Below are 18,110 nucleotides of genomic sequence, written 5' to 3' on the forward strand. Positions count from 1 at the left end.
TGGTCCCTTAAATAAAATGGCAGACAGCACATTGTCCTATGTCATCTCTGTGTTCAGGCCACTGCCATGCAGAAGCACCCCTTCTTTCATAAGCAGGCAGCATCCACAGGTGTGAATCCAGAAGGCAACAGCATCTGCACCTTCAGAATACCCACCTGACTTTCCCCGCAAGACTGAGGTTTCAGAGTCCACAGAATCAACTCTGTGGTTCATGTTACCAGATTCACCCCCAGTGTCTGCTCTGGACCAAAAGGACAACAATCGCAGCACCAAGAGAGGTGGCTGCTAGTCCTGTCCTTCCACTGACGATTGAATTCGTGTGGACAGACCTCTGGACTTCATTGGAAAAGGTGTCTGCAGAAAGCAGACTGATGATTCTCTTGCTGCCCTCTTTTCAGGTCTAACTATCTGTCTTTCTGTCTGTTTCTCTGGAGGCTTTAGTCTGTTTCTCTAGACGCAGTGCACCATATTCCCTCCTAACACCTCGTAATCGTCAGAAACAAGACTCCTTGGCCAGGTACGGTGGCTCATCCCTGTGATCTCAGCACTTTGGGAGGCCGAAGTGGGTGGATCACCGGAGCGTAGGAGTTTGAGAAATAAGTCTCAATGGATGTCAAGAGGCATCAGTGACACCAGACTTTCCCAAAAATTACCAGAAAGATAATGTTAACTGATTAGAAACAAAACAAAACAAAACTTCCCAGAAAGATGTGTGAGAAAAACTCTTCATAGTTTCTTTGAACTAAAATTCTTTTTTTTTTTTTAGACAAAGTTTTGCTCTTGTTACCCAGGCTGGAGTGCAGTGGCCCAATCTCAGCTCACTGCGACCTCCACCTCCCAGGTTCAAGCGATTCTCCTACCTCAGCCTCCCAAGTAGCTGGGATGACAGGCGCCTGCCACCATGCCTGGCTACGTTTTTGTACTTTTAGTAGAGACGGTGTTTCAGCATGTTAGTCAGGTTGGTCTCGAACTCCTGACTTCAAATGATCCACCCACCTCGGCCTCCCAAGGTGCTGAGATTACAGGCGTGAGCCACCGCGCCTGGCCACAATATATTTTCTAAGCATAGTCATCCTACTCTGGTATCTTCCTCCTATCTTCCTGCATGTGCGCATCCTTTATGTCACTTCTCAGCATCCTCTCCTTGCCCGCACCTGCCCTTCCCCTCCTGTTATCAATTTTTCCACTCTCAACTTCCACGTGTTGAAATTTTTTAGCCCCCACATATAAGTGAGAATTTGTAACAGTTGTCTTTTTGTGCCTGGCTTATTTTCACTTTAAAGTGAGAGCCAAGGTCAGCTTGCACATGGCACTCCCAGGATTGTGATCTGAGGATCTCTGCTGAGCACTGCTCAGAAGTACGGGCTTCTAAGACCAGTTAGCACAGGAGCGGGGCCAGGAGAGTGCCGTCCTCTAGCTCCAGTGGGCGGGTGCCCACCCAGAGCAAGCCTGCAGCCCCCGCACACCTCCTCCTTTCACCATTAAGTTGTACTCCCTGTGAAACTCCCATGTTTGCTGTTGGCAACACCCTCACTTTGTGTCTGGCTTCTGTCCCTTTCCCATCTCAGTGCGTCAAGTGCAGACTGCTGTGGTGTTTGTGATCTTGTCTGTTGCTGACAATTTCTAGATTGATTTCAGAAAAGGCAAATCCTCCCTCCCCATCACCCCTGATTAGGGAGGAACAGAGCCGTGTGCAAAGAACCTATTCCCAAACACCAGGACACCCCAAGCCGCTGCATTCCCGCTGCACTCCCACAGGCAGCAGGCTCATCTCGTTGAAAAAGAAAGACACGGTTTCCCAGGGGAACAGCTTCCAGCATGTGAACTGCCTCTGGCTTTGGTGCTGGGGGCAGACCTCTAATTTGTACCTTTTACAAGGAATCAGCAGGACACATCAGCAGATTTCCTACCAACAGCAGTTCTTTCCCCCTGTGGCCAGGCCGGGTCCCTTAGTGTTGCCTTGCTGGGCTTTGGCCATCCTCCGGCAGCCCTGCAGCACGGCCCAGAGGCACTGAGGTCCCATAGTATCACCTCATCAGCTCCCTGGGGTCTCAGACAAACACAGCCTTCCTAGTCAAGGAAATACTGTCCCCCTTGTGATGCAAAGCCCCCTGGCGGGACTGCGAGGAGCTTCCTGGCTTCACTTTGAGTGCAGCTGTCCTCAGCTCCTCCTGCGAAGCAGTGGGGAATGGGTGGCCTGACTGGGCTCAGGTGGGCAAACAGTCCTTCTGAAGGGAGAGACACCGGGCTGAGGATGTGTATTCAGCCCCTCAGGAAGTGTCCAGGTTCCATGCTGCTCGGTGTGCCATGGAGATGCAGATTGCCTCTCAGCTTCCTCTCAAAGCCAGACCTGGCTGGAGACTTTTCAGAGCGTCACACCTGGGACCCGCTCCTTCCAGAAAAAAAAAGACTTTCACTGACTTTGAGTCTCTTCAAGGAGAAGCATATTTTGTGGGAGGAAAGGGGGGCATTCTAAGGGCCTTTGTGACCACATCACAGCAGTGACTGGTTCTCCTAACGTTCAAGGTGCCTTCCCTAATTTTCTTAGTGACCAATTTAAGATACGTTTCAAGATTCATCCCTTTGCTATTTCTCCCCTTCACTGGATGCACTTCTTAAGAACATAAATGAAAACTTCTACATTGTGATATTTTGATTCTCAAGAACCTGCTATAGCTCCCTACTATCCGAGAATGAAATGGACCCGATTTTCTCAGGAACGACTATGTAGCCTGCAGGTTACAGGTATGCTACGTTTTCAGGAAAGTCTCACTGTCTGGCCCCAGGCAAAGTCAGTGTCTTCCTGCACTGCATGTACCTGTGCGGTCTGTGAGGGAGACCCAGGTCTGGTTTGCCTGCTGCCGGCCCCTGATTAACCTCAGTGCTGCACACAGCAGGCTCATCATACTTGAATTACACACTTTTCAAAGGAGTCTCAGGAGGAATCTTTGTGCTGCCAGGCTAGCACACATCCCGCGCTTACAGCCCTGATAACTGATTTCTGTTCCAAAATACCCACAAATTATCCATTCTTTGAAGCCCAGCTTGTCATATTTTCTCCATGAACTTTTCTAATGACTCATGATATTGTTTTCATTTTCACACACCTTTTCACAGGCTACCATGAGGTATAAATTAGCATCTAAGCATCTTTCTTAGTTTGTTTTCTGCTGTGTTAACATAGTATCACAGACTGGGTGATTTATAAAAAATAGAAGTTTATTCAGCTCATAGTTGTGGAGGCTGGGAAGTCCAAGACACGGTGCTAACATCCGGTGAGGGTCATCCCGTGGTGGAAGGCTTCACGTGGCAATTGAGAACACAAGACAAAGAGAAAAAATTGGGGCCAAACTTTTTTTTTTTTTCTTTTTTACGATGAGGTGTCACTCTGTTTCCCAGCCTGGAGTGAAGTGGCACCATCACAAGTCACTGCAGCCTCAAACTCCTGGCCTCAAGCGATCCTCCTGCCTCTACCTCCCAAAGCTGGGATCACAGTCATGAGACACCATGCCCAGTGGAACTTATCCTTTTAGCAGGAACTCACTCTCACAGCAACTAACCTACTCCCCCAGGATAATGACATCAATTCATTAATGAAGGCAGAACCCTCATGAGATAACCACCTCTTAAGGGTCCTACTTTTTAATATCATTGCAATGGCAATGAAGTTTCAACATGAGTATTGGAGGGGACATTCAAGCCATAGTATTCCATCTCGGCCCCCGCAAACCCATGGCTTCCTTACATACAAAATGCATTTATGTCATCCCAAGAGCCCCTAAAGTCCTATGTGTTCCAGCATTGACTCAACAGTCCAGACTCCAAAACCTCATCCACATCAGCAAGGCTCAAGGCATGATTAAACTTTTGGCAACTTTCCCTCCAGCTGTGAACCCATACAATTAAAACAAGTTATCTGCTTCTAAAATACAATAAAGGGACAGGCATAGGTTAGACATCCTCATTTCAAAAGAGAGAAATGGCAAGAAGAAAGGAACAACTGGTCTCAAGTAAATTCAAAACCCAACAGGGAAAACAACTTTAAGTGCTCAAGTTGGAGAATAATCTCCTATACTTCATGTTCTATATTCTGGGCACACTGGGGCAGGGGTTAGGCCCCCAAAACCTTAGGGAGCTTGACCTCTATGGCTTTGTTGGGTTGGAATCTCATGCCTGCAGCTTTTCTAGGCTGGAGTTGCATGCTGGTGGCCCTATGCTTCTGGGGTATTTTGGGTAGCCCCACTTCCATGGATCCACTTGGCATGACCCTAGCAGATGGCTCTGCCTCTGCAGCAGGTCTCTGCCTGGGTCCCCAAGCAGCCCATGGCACTCTTCAAATTGTAGGTGGAGGAAGTTGTGGTTCCATAGCTCCTGCATGCTGTGAGCCTGCAGAATTAATGTCACACAGACACTGCCAAAGTGAACTACTTGTATCTACTTGCACCTAGTCGAGTCACACCTGGGCGCACTTGAACCGTGGCTTGAGATGTCAAGGAGTGCTGTGCTGGAATGTGAGGAGCAGAGTCTCCAAGTGACCATGGGCAGAGAGCCCAACAAAGGTGCCCCAGGTTCATCTCCTGAAACCACTTTTCCTCTCTTGGGCTCTGGGCCTATGACAGGAAAGGCAGCCTCAAAAGATGACTAAAATGCCTTTGGGGCCTTTCTCCCACGGTCTTGATGAATAGCACTTGCCTCCCTTCTACCCATAATAATCTCTTTAGCGGATAATCACTTGACCATACCCTAGGTTCGTTCTCCTGAAGACATCTTTACGCTATTTACATGGCTGAACATTTTCTGTATTTCCCATTTACTTGCCTTTTAATTATAAATTCTCTCTTTAAATAAGTTTTCTTCACTCCCCTCTTACTGTATGCAGTCAAAAGTAGCCACAAAGCTGCTTGACTGCTTTGCTACTTATTTTATTTTATTTTATTTTTTGCCAGATATCCTAGTTCGTTACTCTTTAAGTTTTGCATTCCACAAAACCCTCAGGCCAGCACCCAATTCAGCCAGGGCTTTTGCTACTTTACAACAAGGATTTTCTTTTACTTCAGTTTCCAATACTTTGTTCCTCAGTTTCATCTGGGTCCTCATCAGAATGGGCTTGACCAATGTTCTGGTCACAAACAGATAAGTAATCTCTAAGAAGATTCAGATTTCCCCTACAGCTATCCTTTTCTTCTGAGCCTTCATTAGAATTGTCCTTAACATGTTCACAGTAATCTAGGCTTTTCCTAACCAGACACCAAAATCTGTCCATACCTTTCACAGCTATTTTCAGCCTCTGTCCATTACCCAGTTTCAAAGCTGCTTCCACATTTTCAGGTATTTGTTATAGCAAAAACCTCACTTCTTGGTACCATTTTCTTTCTTCATCTATTTTCTGCTGCTATAACAGAATGCCACAGACCGAGTAACTTATTAAAAAACCAGAGTTTATTTGGCTCATGGTTCTGGAGGCTGGAAAGTCCAAGAGCATGGCATCAGCATCTGGCCAGGGTCATGCCAATGCAGATGGCTGTGCATGGCAAGGAAGTGTGCAACACAGAGAGAGAACATGGGGGCCATGTGTGTCTGCTTATCAGGAGCCCGCTCCCATGATAACTAACTCACTCCCATAATAATGTTAATCATCTTTTAAAGGTCCTACTTCTTAATATTGTCACAGTGGCAATAAAATTTCAATGTGAGTTTTGGGGGGGACATTCAAACGATGGCAGGATCTGTTCTATCTCTAAACTCTTTGTACTGTCTTATGTTCTGGAAAACTATGTTAGAAAAATTTATAAATATGCACGTATCTGTGACAGGGCAACATACTTAGAAACTGATGCAACTTTATTTACAAATCTTTCGGTGAATATGTCAAATGTGTTCAATTTGACTATAAGCTCCCAATGGGTAGACACTGTGGTATATTTTTTCTTTTATGATTCGTAGATGTTATCATTGTCCTAGGAATATAATATATTATAAACTAGTATTTTTGACAAAATTTGTTTATTGGTTTTGTATGAGAAATGACTTTGGCATGCAATCACACCTCCTGCTAAAACTCTGTATTGGCTGGATGTCACTGAATCTCCAAGTCTCTATGTGATATGATCTATGGGATGCTCTTATTATGGGGGCGATATCATTTATTGGTGGCAATCTGTGGGAGGCTGACTACATTTTTAGCCTCCCTTCCAGTTATATGTGATCATGTGACTGAGTTCCACCAATTAAATATGGGCACACAGGTGTACACTACTTTCTAGGCCGGCTGCATAAAACTCTCTGATGCATAACCCTTTCTGTCTTCCTCTGTTGATTGTATTGACACTCAGGGTGGCCACAGAAGTTACATGCTGAAGATGACTGAGCCACTGTGTGGACAGCACTTTTCTGTACCCAACCCCAACCTCCACCACCTATTTTGATGGTTCATTTTGGACTTTACGTGAGTGAGAATAAACATCATAATGGCTAGTATTTGTCTTAATAACTACATTGTAGGAACTCAAGGGACACAAGAGAGAAATCCTGCCCTCTTTTTCAGAAACTAATTTAGAATGTTCAAAATAACCTTTTACTTTACATGATCCTGTAGAAATCCATGGCTCTTATTAGGGAAAGGTGGACAGCATCTCAGGATGTCAGAACTCTCTATGCAGCATTATATATTTATAAGCTCTTACTCATGATATAGTCCAACTTTCTCATTTTCAGCCTCGAGGTGAAAATTTTATGTATATTTTTGTGGGATCATTTTTAAGTGACAGAATGTCATTCATATCTATGTAAATTCCTTTTAACTATGGAAATAATATTTTCAGAGAAATTTTACTTCTCCATTTTGTCAGCTGAGATTCAATTTCTAATCATCCCCAACTTAATTCATTTGAACTAGCGGCCTCTTCCATTCCCTTTGACATCAAATTCTCTGCAGGAACTGACGGGGAAATCAGAGAGGATCTGAGTCTGAAAGGGGAGGTTATATTAATGCCTATGTCTTTGAAACCCTAGCAAAATGTCCCTCCATAGATCCTACAGTTGATTTCAAAGCTTATGATCTGTTAGGCTTTTTTTCAAGAAGATGTGATGTAGCAGGTTTGTTTTTAGCTGGTGTTTGGGGACCTAAGCTGGCCTTTAAAGGAATTAAATTACTAACTGATCCTTGAAGCACAGTGGAAACTTCAGACAAGATTGTCAATCAACAAACATGTCCTCTGCTCCTTAAATGAGTGAGGCAGAATGCTGAGTCCTGAGGGAGCTTCAGAGGATGTCAGCCCATGTAGCTCTGTGCTCAAGGATGTTACAATTAAGCTGGAATATACAAAGGAGTTGTGAAGGTGTCATATCAGGCAGTTTTTGCTGGATAAGAAACCAACTCGAATATAGAGATTTAAAGCAACAAACATTACTTATCTGTCAGGTTCCCTTGGTTCCTGGACAGCTGTTTTGCTCTGGATCAGCTCAGCTGAAACTGGGTTATCTCATATGATCTCACTCACATGCCTGGTTGTCAGCCTGGTGTTATCTGAGCAATAGCCTTGTGACTGTCTTCCTTCAGCAGAACAACCCAGTCCCATTTTCTTGGAGGCGGAAATATCTTGAACATCAAAAGTGGTCAAGATCCAAAGAAGAAGCACTTTCAAGTCTCCACTGTGCCATATTTTCTAATGTCTCTTTGGCCAAAGCATTTGTCCAATCTGAATTCAAGAGGCATCAAATAGACTCTACCTCTTGATGGAAATTGAGTCAGATTGTAAACAGGTGTGGATATATGCTTGGGAGGAGTTTTGGGGCCACTTCTGCAAACCATTGATCACACATGCTTCGGACTCAAGGAAGAGCTAGGGAGCCAAGGCAGATAGGCAAGGAACATGAGCTCTGCGTTGAATGGTGGTGAGATTTCAACAAAGAAGGATGAGTTGAGGTGAAAGGCAACCCAAGCAGAGGCAGCGTGAGAGGAATTCTCTGGAGAAGAGAAAACCTAGAGCCCAGTAAAGGAATAACTACAGTGTCATTAGTGTGAAAGGATGGTGCCAAGAAACCAGAGGAGGAAAGCAGAAAGAAGGGAACATCGGAGAGAAACTACCTCAATGAAATTTCAACATCAGTATAGGGATGTGAAACAAATGCACGTCTCAATCTGCATTCTGTTTGATATTATAAAGTGTGTAAGAAAAGGATGCATGCAACCTACCGAGATTGAACTATGAAGAAATAGTCCAATGGACTAAATAGACCACTAATGACAGAAGAGACTGAATCAATAATAAAACATCTTCCATCAAAGAAAAGGAGCTGATGGCTTCACTGCTGGATTCCACCAAACATTTAAAGAAGAATTAATATCAACTTTTAAAAATGAGTCTAAGACTTGAACAAAAGGAAATTATTTCAAACTAATTTTATAAGGCAAGAATTACCCTGATAGCAAAACCAGACAAGGATACAACAAAAAAATAAACTATGAGCCAGTATCCCTGAAAAAAATAGGTGCAAAAAATGCTGAACAAAATAGTAGAAAACCAAATTCAATAGCACGATACAAAGGTCATTCAGCAGAATCAAGTGGGATTCTTCCTAGGAATGCAACGGCAGTTCAATATACCCAAATTGACACACATAATACATCACATTAACAGAATGAAGGATGAAAACCATATGATTATTTAAATAGGTGCAGAAAAAGCATTTGACAAAAATCAACGTCCCCTTTATGATAAAAAAAAAAACTCTCAACAAATTAGGCATAGGAGGCATGTACCTCAACACAGTAAAGGCTTTGTTATATGTGAAAAATGTACAGCTAGGATCATTCTGGAAGACAAAAAGTTGAAAGCTGTTTCACCGGGATCAGGAAAAAGACAAGGATGCCCACTTTTACACTTTTATTCAACAAAGTACTGAAAGTACTAGCCAGAGCAAATAGGAAAGAGAAATAAATAAAAGGTATCCAAATGAAAAAGAATAAAGTTAAATTGTTCCTGTTTATTGATAACATGAGCTTGTAGATAGAAAATCCTGGGCCGGGTGTGGTGGTTCAAGCCTGTAATCCCAGCACTTTGGGAGGTCGAGGCGGGTGGATCACGAGGTCAAGAGATCGAGACCATCCTGGTCAACACGGTGAAACCTCGTCTCTACTAAAAATACAAAAAATTAGCTGGGCGTGGTGGCGCGTGCCTGTAATCCCAGCTACTCAGGAGGCTGAGGCAGGAGAATTGCCTGAACGCAGGAGGCGGAGGTTGCGGTGAGCCGAGATCACGCCATTGCACTCCAGCCTGGGAAAAAAAAAAGAAACACCATCCCAAAAAAAAAAAAAAAAAAAAAAATCCTAAACACTTCACTAAATAGCTGTAACTAATAAACCAACTTAGTAAAGTTGCAGATTATAAAAATCAACATACAAAAGTCATTAGCAAACTACCTGAAAAAGAAATATAGAAAAAATTCCATTTACAATAGCTCCAAAAATACCAAGAAATAAATTTAAGCAAGAGGTGAAATATCTCTGCAATAAAAACTATTAAACATTGGTGAAACTAATTTAAGAAGACATAAATAAATGAAAAGGAAATTTCCTGTTAATTCAAAAAATTAATATTGTTGAAATATCTATACTATTAAAAATGTATATGTAGATTTAATGCCATCTGTATGAAAGTATCAATGATATTCTTCACAGAAATAGAAAAAACAATTATGAAATCATAAAAGACCTTCAACAGTTAAAGCAATCTTGATCAAAAAGCACAAAGCTGTAAGGCATCACACTGCTTGACTTCAAAGTACACTATGAAGCTATAATAACCAAATCGGCATGCTACTGGCACAAAATTAGGCAGAGACTAATGGGACACGAAAAAGAACACAGCAATAAATCTATACACTTATAGCCAACTAATTTTTGACAAAGTTGCACAGGAACACACAACGGTGTTGGTAAAACTGGGTGTCCGATGCAGAAGAATGAAACTGGATCTTTATCTGTCATTATATATAAAATCAACAAAAATGAACTCAAAATGAATTAAAAACTTAAATGTAAGACCTGAAACTATAAAATTCCTAGAAGAAAGCATAGAGGAAATACTTTATGAGATTGATTTGAGCAAGGATTTTTTGGGAGAAGACCAACACAGACAATAAAAGCAAACATAGACAAATGAGTTCACCTCCAACTAAAAAGCTTCTGCATAGCAAAGGAAACAATCAACAGAGTGAAAATACAACCTACACAATGAAAGAAAATACGGGCAACCTATGCATCTGACAAGAGGTCAATATCTAAACTATATAAGGAACTCAAACAACTCAATATCAAAAACAAAACAAAACAAATTGAAAAGCCTAAATAGCCCAATTTAAAGATGAGCAACATTTCTCAAAGGAAAACATACAAAGGACCAACTGTGGTATATGAAAAAATGCTCAACGTGACTAATCATAGGAGAAATGTAAATTGAAACTACAATGAGATATTGTCTCATGCCAGTTAGAATAGCCACTATCAAAAAGACAATCCATAATAACTGCTGGTGAGGATGTACAGAAAGGGGTAACCCTTTTATATTCCGGGTGAGAATGCAAATTAGTGCAATCATAATAGCAGTAGTTCTATTTTCATTTTTTAAGGGAATCTTCTTATCTTTTGCTATATACTCCACCCTCAAAGCTCTGGTAGGCAGTGTCTTCCCTATTTATTCATTCACCCTGCAGGCAGCAGCAGAGCAAGAGAAGCAAACGTCAGTCTCTCAACTTTCTGGAAGCTTTCAGGAAAACTGTGGTTCCCCAAGGAAAGAGGCACAGGGCTCTATCCTTCCTGCATACTCCAGCATTAACTCATGAGACTATATCTATATCTATATATATATATATATATTTTTTTTTTTTTGGAAGAGTGGTTTCTAAATCTACTGGGTCAGGAACCATTTTGAGAATCTGATGGAACAGTGGGGTCCTCTCCTAGAAAATCAATATATGAAGTCCATTTTGCATCTTGTTTTGGGACGTTTTGAGGCCTCTGTCATAATACATCCTTAGACCATGACAAGAACCCCTGGTTTAGACATCGAATTATTGCCACCAATCAATTTCCTGTGTATGTGACAGAGCGGTATTTCCATGCTGCCATTTGCAGAAGGATTTTCCCTGCCCTTTTGATTTAATTTTGTTTCTCAAACACATAAAACATTGACATGATCTCAGAAATCATGATCATATACAAGGTACTCTCAGAGAAGTGTCACTTCCTCTAGTTTAGCGAGGTTTGACAGAAAATATAATGGTTTGCCAAAATCAAAATCTAGAACATTCCACCTCTCCAGAAAGTCCCTCATGTGTGTGCCCAGCCAGCCGCCTTCCCTGACCCTACCAGGGCAACCTCTGACTTGACTTTATCAGGCTAGGTTGGTTTTGTTCAAACTTTACATACATAGACTACAAACTTGGGTTGACTGTAATTCACATCGATGTTTTCAGTTTTATCCTCACTATTGGATGCTAGTTGTTTTCAGTCATTTGATACCTTCACACTGTCTAACCAGGGCAAAGCTCATGGACAGCAGGGACCTGGTTTTCTGCATCCACGAGCACTGTGGGCAGAGTAGATCCCTGTTTGTTGACAAACGGGCAGATGAGAATGTGTGACTGAGTCAAGCCTTCAGGAGGAGCGCTGCAGGCTGCCCGCATCCTACCTAGACCTGAGCCGCCATTCTCACTTGTTCTTTCCTGTGTACAGGAAGGATTACCCAACCCAGAGTGGAGTGAGGTATTAGCACATGCACAAGGCTTGGGTCGGAGGTGCTGGAAAGGAGTGGGTGACACTATCAGGCATGGAAGCAGGAGGGCAAGTATTCAAAAACTAACTGTTAAATGCTGCTCTCAGTACCCAGGTGATGGGATCATTTGTGCCTCAAACCTCAGCATCAATGTTCAGGCCATGTCTTCCCCATGCCTGCATGAGCCTGCCTTCCCCATGCAGACCTACATTACTGAGAGAAATTGGAACCAAAGATTCCCTGACTTAGCTACTCCAGGTGCAGCAGAAGGCAAGGTGTGACCCAGGGCTTCACCAGTAAAGTTTATATGACATCTTGAAGCTGAAGGGTGGGGTGCAGCCCCCAGCCCCCATCAATTCTGCGTCACCCCCAGGGCAGGTGGCCTGCTCCTCAACCCACTGTTGATAAAATCTTGGAGAAACTTTTCTCTTTAGATACTGAATGAGTTCAGAGAAAAGGTCTTCTTATCTTAACATTTATGGGGTGAGTTCCCCAATGAAATCTCTAGATCACTGCTTAAATAAATACAAACTTATATCCAAGTGGTTTCTTTACGGTCTCACCATCACATCACTTCATACAGGAAACGTTTTGCTATGTACCACTAAAATATAAGAAGTCATCTTAAAAAATATAATCATATTGACTGGATAAAGAAAATGTGGTACAGGCCGGGCGCGGTGGCTCATGCCTGTAATCCAGCACTTTGGGAGACAGAGGTGGGCGGATCACCTGAGGTCAGGAGTTCAAGACCAGCCTAACATAGTAAAACCCTGTCTCTACTAAAAATAAAGAAACTGTTTGGGTGTAGTGACAGGCGCCTGTAATCCCGGCTACTTGGGAGGCTGAGGTAGGAATATCACTCGAACTAGGGAGGTGGAGGTTGCAGTGAGCAGAGATCTTGCCATTTTACTCCAGCCTGAGTGACAGAGCGAGACACCATATCACCAAAAAAAAAAAAAAAGAAAGAAAAGGAAGGAAGGAAATGTGGTACAAATATACCATGAAATACCATGCAGTCATAAAAAAATAATGTCCTTTACAGCAATTTAGATGCAGCTGGAGGCCCTTGTCCTAAGTAAATTAAGGCAGAAACAGAAAGTCAATAGTTCTCACTTACAAGTGGAAGCTAAGCATTGGGTGCTCATGGACATAAGGAAGCTACTGGGGACACTGGGGACTGCTAGAGGCCAGGGGTAGGCAGGGGGTCAAACTGAAAAACCAACAATTAGATACTGCACTCAATACCCAGGTAATGGGATCATTTGTACCCAACCTCAGCAACATGCAATACACCCAGATGACAAATCTGCACACGTACCCCCTGAATCTAAAATAAAAGTTGAAAAAAAATACAACCATAATACCACTGCTACATCTAAAATAATGTGGAACAATTTCCTCAGTATCATCAAATATCCAGTTCATGCTTATATTTCCAGTTGCCTCATAAATATCATAATCGTTTTTAGCAGTTTCTTTGAATTAGAAGCTAAATTACCTATTGCAGTGCGTTGTTTTCAATCTCCTTTACCTAGCAGGTGTCCCCCTTTCTCCGTTTCTTTCTCTTTGCCTCACAACCCACTGCTCTGACCTTCTCCCCTTCTCCCCGCCTCCCTTCTTTGGAGTGCATTTATTTGAGAAGCCAGGCTGTGTTTCCTGCAGGATGTGTCCCTTCCTAAACTCTGTGCAAGGAGCAAATGGGCAAATGGGCCCAGGTCTTCTATGCCTGCTTCAGCTGGTGACTTTCCTGGTAATTCCCATTTGGAGGGTGAGCTAGAGAATACAAAAGCCCACCAAATAAAACTCCAGAGAGCTTGCCCAGGCTGCTGCAATCACACCAGCAGGGCTGCGTGGATGAGGCCTTGTGCTTGGGGTATGATGAGGCCAGCCATCCCTGGCTTTCTCAGATGTGGCCGTGTAGAGATGCCACTGAGCCATGAGTCTGGCCATGCTTCTTAGAGTTATGTCATCAGGAAGAAACGGAGAGAAGCTGCTTAGTTCACATTTTTATACACCACTTCATTTGATAACTCAACAGCGTCACCTAAGAAAGAAACAAAATAAAACAAAACAGAGGCATATTGTTACACACGTGAAGTCGCTAAAGATTCTGTCTCCTTTTTGCCGACTCCCCAGACAGCTGTGGAGGCTTGCCCCTCCTACCTCTCTCCTCTCCTGCTTCCTATTTGTCAATTGTGGGAAAGAATTTACATAGAAGATGATCAGACATTCAGTCCAGGGAGTGCCCACACAAGGGCACAGCTTGATCCAGCCTGTCCTAAAGCGTTTATGTTAGATTTAAGCACCAGGCCAGGAGATTTGTCCTGGGAGTTTTTATGCCAGATTTAAGTGAATTTGAATGACCAGCCCTAGAGAATGACCAATCTTCTTACAGATTTGAGGGCAGATTAGAATAAATCTGCCAAGAGACAGGAACAGAAGCCACATGTGAGAGGAAATACAGATGGTCAACAGTGACAGGGAAGAGGCCTCTACCTTCCAGTTCTCAAGAAATGCAGATGAAAGTAGGAGGAAACATTTCACAGGGAGTAAATAGAGTAAGGCGTAGTCAATCATTAGAAGTAGGGAGGGCAGGGCCAGATGTGTGTGGTTGCGCTGTTTCATGGCGGAACGCAAAATGGGACACCATCTGAATGTAAGCAAATTATAAAACGTGGTAAGTAAATTGGAGCGTGTTAACTATAAAATATTATTCAGCTATTTTGTATAATTTAAAAAGAACAAGGCCGGGCACGGTGGCTTATGCCTGTAATCCCAGCACTTTGGAAGGCCGAGGCGGGCGGATCATAAGGCCAAGAGATTGAGACCATCCTGGTCAACATGGTGAAACCCCGTCTCTACTAAAAATACAAAAATTAGCTGGATGTGGTGGCGCGTGCCTGTAGTCCCAACTACTTGGGAGGCTGAGGCAGGAGGACTGCTTGAACAAGGGAGGTGGAGGTTGCAGTGAGCCGAGATCGTGCCACTGCACTCCAGCCTGGCGCCTCACAACAGAACAAGACTCTGTTTCAAAAAAAAAGAACATTTTAACAAGGGAAAGTTGATTTCAAAATAACATTAGAAGGCAAAACTAATGTTTATATGTACGAAATTCACATATGACATATCAGCATGCATACATAAAACTGGAATAAAACTGGAAGTCAGTACATGTCTCTTGGGCCAATGAGCAAATACGTTCTGCACTTAGGCTGGTAGTGAGGAAGTAAAACAGCATTTGTTGAAGCCCTTCTTTGTGTCAGACAATTTCCCACTGATGCCATTTAATCCCCGCAAACCTATGAGTAGGATTTTACCGTATTTGCTTTCCTCCTACAGTAGTTATATATTCTTAATAATGATCGTGATAATCATTGTCATGGGTTGAATTATGTGCACCCCAAATTCTTATGTTGATGTACTAGCCCCCAGTACTTCAGAATGCTACCTATGTGGCAGTGGGTTATTTGCAGACGTAGTTAGTTCAGATGCGGTCCTAATAGAGTAATAGAACACATGTAATGTGATGGAGTCCTTACAAACAGGGCAGCCTGGGACACACACACACACACACAGGGAGAGCGCCAGGTGAACGTGAAGGCAAAGACCGGGTGATGTGTCTGCAAAGCCAGCAATGGCACAGTTTGCCTGCAACGCGCCCAGAGCTGCAGAGAGGCATGGAGCAGTCTTCCTCACAGTCCTCAGAAGGAACCAGCCCTGCCCATGCCTTGGTCTCAGATTCCCGGGGCCCAGAACCATGACACAGTCAGTTCCCGCTGTTTTCAGCACCTCTGGGTCACAGTACTTTGCTGCAGCAGCCCCACGAAGTGAGTTCAATCATGATCACAGAATGGCGGTGAGCGTTTATTGAGGCACCTGCTTCTCTAAGCACATTAGAGGCACAAAATTGAGGTCATCCTTGTGGAGAGATTGTGGGGAGGTCCTCTTACCCAGTCCAGGGCTGCAGAACTCAGGCCTGGGGTGAATTCACTTCTTCTTCACCATGCAGCTCATTGGTGGTACAGCTGCAATTTAAACGTGACTTCAGAAGCTGTGTAGGAAACTAAATGTTGTTCAGAGGCTTGGAAAGTGATGAGCTTATCAAGTGAGAGATGGGTTTAGAAGCATTTCCTGTCGCTGATTCTGAGCTCCTCTCTGGCTGGATTTCTCAGAAACGGCTGGCCCATGGAAACTTGAGGGGTGTCCACAAGGAGCTGGGGTTTTGGTCCTGATCCGTTAAGTCCAGGGCTTTACTGGGCCCGAAAACCGTCCACAATCCCCCAGTCCCTTTCACTTTAAGGAAACTCCTGGGCTGATCCACCCCCAGGAGAGTGGCCTGCCACAGACAGGCAGGGTCTGAGTAGGGCGGTCAGCGGGAACAGGTTTGCCTGCAGTGACGCTGCCAAGGCTCCTTTGGATTCCTCTGACTTTGCCAGTGCCCCCCGGCCCCAGCATCACCGAGCCTTTTCTTGCTACACTTGGCTCTGTGGCTCTGCTTCAGAGGATAGCCCTTAGGCTGCTGGAGGCGTCGACTATTTACTTTTGTTTAGCCACAGTCCCAGATCTAGAAAATCTCCAGGACAGCGGATTTGCTAGATAAGGAGAAGGGTCCCTGGCTGCTACCTCTCTCTGCCCCTCGTGTTTTTATCAGTGATAATACAAGGAGAAAATATGGTGAAGGCCGCTCTGGACAGGGAAAGGAAGGGAGAACCCCAACTGGGCAGCCCCTCCAGTGCCTGATGGGAGGAGGCGGCAGGGAGCCGTGGTGCCAGGCGACCAGCCCTGTCTTGCGTGGCCTGCATGAGAAGGAGCTGCTCTTCTGTTACCTCTCCTAAAGCCCTGCCTGTTCACCTCAACCTCCTTAAAGCCTCCAGTGGCTACCTCTGTAAAATGTGAAGCTGGGTTCCTTAGCTTTATCCTCAGGGCCCTCTGTAATCTCCACATCCCTTAATCCCTAGTTTCCACGGTTCTGTTTTCCATACCCTATTTTCCCACTGCTTCCAGTTTCCACCCTACATGTCTCCTCCATCAGGCTTTTGCTTGTTTAGCAGCCTCTGCTGTTGAAATTATCAGCTAGCTATAGCTGCGTAACAAAACATCCTCATCTCAATGGTGTCATTCAGCAGTCGTTTGCTGTTGCTCATGTGTCTGTCTGTCCTCTGGATTCAGCTGATCAGGGCTGGGCTTTGCCAGGTAGTTTGCTTCAGGCTGCCTTGGCCCAGGTAGTTTTGCTCTCAGTGTTGGTCTGTAGGTAGGCAAGGGGGCCTTGGTCCACTAGTGCTTGTTTTGAGCCAAGGCTTGCAGGCACAATAGCGACCCAGGAGGAATTCTTTGCATGCCATTGGCAGAAAAACAAGAGGGAAAGTGGAAATACACAAGGCTTCTTGATTTCTAGGCTCAAAACTGGGAAACAATCCCTTCTTCTACAGGCTATTGGTAAAACAAAATTCTTTGCTCAAGCCCGAAGTAAAGTGGCAAGAAATAGTTCACACACACCTTACCTTGGCAAGGGTATGGATGCAGAAGGGATGAAGATTTATGGCATATGATGTCTCCTACCACAAGTGGCGAGGATGATGGCAATAGCAAATAGCACATAGGAGCAGAGGCAGACACACGCGCTGTGAAGTACTTACCATGTGTTAGCCCCAAATTATAGGATTATCAGCACTGCTGATTCTCACTGTTGTCCTGTAAGAAAGGACATGGGACTCCTAATGGTTCCTAACCTCTCCTAAGCTCACACAGTTGTTAATCACAGAATCCTGAACTGGGCCAAAAATTTGCCTTTGTGAATCTGAGCCCAGAATTTGGAAGCTGCAGTTTGACTCCAAAGTCCAATTCATATCAAAATCTTACCTCTTCTTCAAAGTCTCCCTCAAATGTTGGCTTCCTCCTGAGCCATTTCTCAATTTAGTACAGGTTGAATTTGCAGATCTGAAAATTTGATCTCTGAAATACTCTCTATTGAACGCCAACATGATGTCCAAAGAAAATGCTCATTGGATTCTGGATTGGGAGTTCGGATTTTTGGATTTGCAATGCACAGCCAGTAAGTATATTTGAAACTGAAATCTGAAACCCTTCTGGTCCCAAGTATTTCAGATAAGGGATACTCAGTCTGAATTGTATTATGCCTGCACACTCGATTAATGAGATTGTGGTTCTAAATCTTTGCTGTGTTCTGCCACCGTTGGGTATTTTAATGGAGTTCGGCCTAATAGAATTTCACAACAGGCAAATGTGTAATAAACCCAACTCTACACACACAAACAAACACAATACTGAAAGACAAGAGGAATTCCATTGCTTTTCACAGCTGATGTTATTTGT

At 43.8% G+C, this 18,110-nt stretch overlaps 1 long non-coding RNA gene across 1 annotated transcript; it reads right to left on the reverse strand.

Moving 5' to 3' along the window:
- Window positions 1–341: 341 nt before the first annotated feature.
- On the reverse strand, window positions 342–10,292 carry LOC116530223. Its single transcript, XR_004259885.1, has 3 exons — window positions 10,129–10,292; window positions 9,364–9,366; window positions 342–354 (listed from the first exon to the last, which is right to left on the reverse strand). It is a non-coding gene; the product is annotated as an uncharacterized LOC116530223 (long non-coding RNA).
- Between the last annotated feature and the right edge of the window lie 7,818 nt (window positions 10,293–18,110).

The sequence above is a fragment of the Sapajus apella genome, unplaced genomic scaffold (genome assembly GCF_009761245.1).
Source record: "Sapajus apella isolate SASKATOON/1434 unplaced genomic scaffold, GSC_monkey_1.0 scaffold65, whole genome shotgun sequence".
Lineage (NCBI taxonomy): Eukaryota > Metazoa > Chordata > Mammalia > Primates > Cebidae > Sapajus > Sapajus apella.